The sequence below is a fragment of the Prionailurus bengalensis genome, chromosome B3 (genome assembly GCF_016509475.1).
Source record: "Prionailurus bengalensis isolate Pbe53 chromosome B3, Fcat_Pben_1.1_paternal_pri, whole genome shotgun sequence".
NCBI lineage: Eukaryota > Metazoa > Chordata > Mammalia > Carnivora > Felidae > Prionailurus > Prionailurus bengalensis.
In genome coordinates, this window is record NC_057355.1 from 53399345 (window position 1) to 53405344 (window position 6000).

Consider the following 6000-nt stretch of genomic DNA (forward strand, 5'->3'; position numbering starts at 1 on the left):
GGGGTGGGGGCGGGAAGGAGGATTGGTAGCCAGGGAGAGAGAAGAACTCTCCCATGAGTTCTAAAGGGAGTTTGGGATTTCTGTTTCATTCTGACGACTTTATTTTTGAGACAGACAGAGACAGAATGTGAGCAGGGGAGGGCAGAGAGAAAGGGAGACAGAATCCAGAGCAGGTTCCAGGCTCTGAGCTGTCAGCACAGAGCCCCAGGCGGAGCTCGAACTCACAAACTGCGATATCATGACCTGAGCCGAAGTCAGATGCTTAACCGACTGAGCCACTCAGGTGCCCCTTCATTCTGACGACTTTAAAAAAAAAAAAAAAAATCAAAATCGATCTAAGTACCTTCTGAATCTTGTGGGTGACGCCACCTGGCCTCAGGGTCTGAGATTTCCTGTATTTACACTTTCATGCTGAATGATCAACTCAAGTGAAATAATCTAACTGAATGTATTTCTTTTTTATTATTTAAAAAAAATATTTATTTATTTTTGAGAGAGAGAGCACGAGTGGGGGAGGAACAGAGAGAGGGGGGCAGAGGATCTAAAGCAGGCTCTGTGTTGACAGCAGAGAGCCCGACATGGGGCTCAAACTCACAAACTGCGAGATCATGATCTGAGCCAAAATCAGATGCTTAACTGACTGAGCCACCCTGGCGCCCCTAACTGAATATATTTCTGCAACTAGGTGGATCTGTAAGTCTTCAGGGTCCATGGGTTCTCAATTTTGAGAATCATTAGACAACATGTGAGAGTGTAGGCTTGCAGAGAACGAATGTCACATTGCCCTTGATGGTGACTCACAACAGGTGCGGGATGAGCCAGTGTCTGGGGGACACACAGGCCTGCTGCAGAAAGAGGCGGACTCCCACATGCCCTGCCTGCCCTTTGGAACTGGCCAGCACAGTCTACCACACATAAACCAAAGAACTGACCAGCCCATCCTGGCAATCCTAATAATGAAACTCAGAGGTACAAGAGAGGCCATCACTAGACACACCAGGCACTGCTCCTTCCAAGGAAGGGAACAGAGGGAAAGCCTTGCAGAGAAGAGAAGTCACTTGTGCCCACTCACACGCTATCTCAGTTCCAGATTTACTAGAGTGCAGACTCCCAGGCATCAAGAGTATCTGTGGTTCTGGGATCCCAGGAGCTAATTCCTTGGCTGAGCTTAAGAACAAGGCACATGGCACTCAGGTACTGGTGGCATCGAATTCCTCCCCACCCAGAAGAAGGAAGAACCAGCCAGAGTAAGCATTCTCTCACACTCCACCCCAGCAAGCCCCTCGGTGCTATCATTTGCCTTCCTTGTCCTTCCTTTGCAGAGCTGGGGCAGGTCTCTACAGAGCAGGGTCCCGGCCACCCACCCAGGCAGCCAGAGTTTGGGCAGCCGGGCCCCCCAGGCCGTGGTATAAAGCTCCTCCTTGCCGACTGCCAAAGCCCTTCTGGACCAGTTCCTAGGACAAGAGAGTCTGGGGTTTGGCTCCCAAGAAGAGGCTGGATGGACGCCAGAGGTTGGCACAGAGCAAATGCTGGACGCTAGCCGGGGAGCGGCAATTCGTTATGTTGTGGAGGGAGAAAAGCACTCTTCCAGGCTCTTTTGGGAGGAGCCTGTGGGCTGGTCCCCTCTGTGTGACTGGGATCCTTCCACCTCCTGGAGCTGCGTTTCCCTGAGGAGAGGGTCTTACCGAAGGAAGTGGTGGGATGGGGCTGCCCCCACTTTGTGGTTCAGAAACAACTACAACTCGATTTTAGAACTAGATGGTGGGTTTGGTTTTGGGGAGACAGGTATTTTGGGGGTTTTCTGTGGCTTTCATAGTGCAAAGCGCAGAATATGGGATAAGCCATGAGTCAGAAGGTTTAGTCTCAGTTCACAAGCTTACTTGGTAACTTCCTTGCACTTCACCTCTCTCGGGCCGTAAATGCAGACAGAGTTGCACAAGATCTCCAAGAATCAAGGGGCACCCGGGTGGCTCAGTTGGTTAAGTGTCCGACTTCAGCTCGGGTCATGATCTCACGGTTCGTGGGTTCGAGCCCCGCGTTGGGCTCTGTGCTGACAGCTCAGAGCCTGGAGCCTGTTTTGGATTCTGTGTCTCCCTCTCTCTGACTGTCCCCCCGTTCATGCTCTGTCTCTCTCTGTCTCAAAAATAAATAAACGTTAAAAAAAATAAAATAAAATCTCCAAGAATCCTTCTAGTGCCATAGTTGTGTTCTGAGCATCACAGGAGAGAAACTGGGCATTTCATCCTTGTAGGGTTCTTAGAAGGGAGACTATTCACTAGTTAAATGACTGAGAAATAACTTCTTGATGATCCCCTTCAGGACTTTTGATCATACATCTAAGTTCATGATTTCAGAGGGAAAAGCTTTAGGCTAGAAAATGCAGGGTAAAAGGAAGACTCTGTAAGGAACAGAGAACAGAACCATGTGGGCCTGGGTAGAAAGCCAGTCAGTCACCAGCTTAGCTAAAGCCCACTTTAGGGATGCAATGTCAGGACCAACCCTCTTCTGAGACACACATTGCAAATTGAGATGTGTCAGACTCAGCAGTGTATCTCTGTAGAGATAACAGGGTAATAAGCAAAGTTGTGAATAAGGCATTACTGATTTGAGTCAAATATCATAGGAAATTATCAGTATATTAAATTAAGATTAAAATCAGTATTTTAATTTTAAAGTATATCAGTAAAGCCATTCCCCAACAAATGAGCCTCTGGAGTTCTCAGACCTTTTTTCCCTCCATTTATATGGAAAACACATTGTGTCACTGAAATAACACTATCTTTATTTGTATATACAAATAGCATTCTTTGAAACATCTTTAACATGTGGCTTTAGAGAATATATTTCATGCACCACAGTGTAACAAACTTCTTCTTTAGACAGCTTTATTGAGATATAATTCATAAAACATACTATTCACCCATTCAGAGTGCACAATTTGTGGATTGGGGCATATTCACAGATATGTACAACCATACCCACACTCAGTCTTAGAACATTTTCACCCCCTCAGAAAGAAACCTGGTGCTCTTTAGCTATTACCTCCCTCTCCTACTCAGGCCTTACTAGCAATATAAAAGTTGCACTTCCCCTGCCCAAATATCACAATAACGATTTCTCAATTGCACTACAGTCATAGAGTCAGAGCAAGCACATCCCAATGGCATCATGACTAAGACTCACGCTCAACCAGGTTGTTCCTCAATCATCATGGGTGTTGCTCCCATTAGAACAAGCCTCAGCAGCCTTTTGACGGGTGGCCTCTGTGGGGAGGTGGGTCTGGCTAAGTGTGAGGATGGCAGGCAGACTGTGAGAGACACCTGAAGTTGGCAGCTCCCTCATCATTTTGCTGCCCCATCACTGGACACAGAGGCAGTGGCCATGTGCTGGGGTGCCACAGAAGGAACATGTGGGACAGAGGGCCTTGAAGTGTAGACCATGAACTATCTGCATCAGAATTCCCAAGGACAGGAAATGGTTCCTTTAAAAATGCACAGTCCTGGGATCCACCCCACCCCCCCCCCCAAACTCCCGGAGCCAAATCTCTGGAGATGGGACTTGGGAATCTGCATGATGAACAAACTCCCTGGTGATTTTTAGACACATAAAGTTTGCTGACCCCAGTGTAAAGAGCTTGACTTGAAATCCATTCCATCTCTATGCTTCTCAGAGGATGCAACTGTTTTTACCTCCCACCTCTTCTGGCTTTGAAACTGAGTCCATCACATTCTCCCTTTGTGTCCATGAGTCCCCCCTGATACTTGCTGTTCTTCTCACATATTCCATCACCCTGGGGCTATCACAAGGCCTATCCTCACCGGCTGCCCGAAGGACAGCTGTCTTCACTGCAGTGGACACCGTCCATTATCTCCAGTGCCGAGAGCCATGGGAACCATGGGGAAGGTGGCATGAGATGGCCATGCTGTCCTGGCCATGCCGTGAGTTTCACATTTGCCATGTTTTTTCTACTCCTCATCTCTCAATTAATGAAGTACCTTCTAAGGTGGCTGTCTAAAAATTTCCTCCTAAGGAAAATGACCTGGGACGCTAGTCTGAAATAGAATTTTCAGAATTATATTTGGTCCAGTTGCTTCAGGAAGAATAAGAGTCCCTCGGGGGCATGTTAAAGATGCATCCTCTGCTAGGCCCCTCTTCAGCCCCTTTTCTTTCTGAGGACCCCTCTCCAGCAATGTAGGATGGCCTGGAAACACCATTGAGGGGCAGGGCTACTCCTGGAACCAGGACCTAAAGGGAGCAGAAAGACCTGCCTTTCTCTCAGCTAGTGGAGAAATAAATGATCTTAAAGTCAAACATGGGCTCAGACCAGCCATGCATGAGACTCCCAGAGGAAGGAATAAAGGAGCCAGGGCACACAGAGACACAGGGAAGAGGCTCCCAGGCACATGGGGGTTTGGTCCCATGTGATTGCAAGCTGATCAGGGCTACCCAACACCTTCAGTGTTCTCTATCCAGGTTCTCTTGCACCAAAGGGGAGCTGGCTTTTTGCCAGAGGAAGAAAGATGGAGCCTATAGCCAATGAAACAAAAAAGGAATGAAGGGTCTCCAGCTGTGTTGTGGGGGTGGCACTGACAGGCCTCCCCAAAGATCCACGTACCCCACACTCTGGGGCCACTAGCACAGGGCAGGACTAAGGTGCTGGTGTACCAGGCACTTCCTAGCTGGGGTTGAGTAAGGCCCTACAAAAGCGAGGGCTCACCCCAGACTTCTTGCCTCTGATCTGACAATGGCAACTCATTTTTGGAGAGACCAAACCAGGTGTTGGTTCAGATTATGAGGCCATACCCTGATTATTCCCCAAATTCAATTAATGAAACTGATTTCATTGAAATCAATGGGCTGCTTCCCTCCATCTTACATAGATGGAGGCCACTTCCCTCATCATTATCTGTCAGGGGCAGAGAATTCAAAGTATGTTTCCCTCTTGCTTCTCCACACCACGGCAGCTAAATTCACTTTTTTCCTCAATGTTTTTACTGTTATAAAATACACATAACATAAAATTTACCACCTTTATCATTTTTAAGTGTACAGCTCAGTGATATTAAGTATATTCACATTGTTGTACAACCATCACCCCAATCCATCTACAGAACACTTTTCACCTTGTAAAGCTGAAACTTTATACCCATTAAACAATAGCTCCCCATTCCCCCTCCCCCGGTCCTTGGCAAGCACCATTCTACTTTCTGTCTCTTTGATGTTGACTAAGTATCTCAAATAAATGGAATCACATAGATTTTGGTTTTTTGTGACTTCTTTCAGTTAGCATAGTGTCCTCAAGATGTATCTATGTTGTAGCATGTATTAGAATTTTCTTCCCTTTTAAGGCTGAATAATATTCCATCGTGTATCTATATACATTTTGCTTATCTGTTCATTCATCCATGGACACTTGGTTGCTTCCACATTTTAGCTATTGTGAATAATATTGTGAACATGGGTACAAATACCTCTTTGAGACCTGCTTTCAATTATTTTGGATTTACACCCAAAAGTGGAATTGCTGGATCTTATGGTAATTCTATTTTTTGAAGAACTACTATTCTGTTTTCCACAGCCGCTGTACCATTTTACATGCCCACCAACAGTGCACAAGGGTTACAGTTTCTCCATATCCTCACTAACATTTGTTATTTTCGGGGGGGGAGGGGGTGCGCAGGTATTGACAGTAGCCATTTTAATGGGTGTGAGATGGTTTTGACTTGCATTTTCTTTCTTTTAATTTTTTTAAATGTTTATTTATTTTTGAAAGAGAGAGCACGGACAGGGGAGGAACAGAGAGAGAGGGAGACACAGAATCTGAAGCAGGCTCCAGGCTCTGAGCTGTCAGCACAGACCCCGATGCAGGGCTCGAACTCACGAACAGTGAGATCATGACCTGAAGTTGGACATTCAACCAACTGAGCCACCCAGGTGCCCCTTGGCCTGCATTTTCTTAGTGATTAGTGATGAGCATCTTTCATGTGCTTATTGACCATT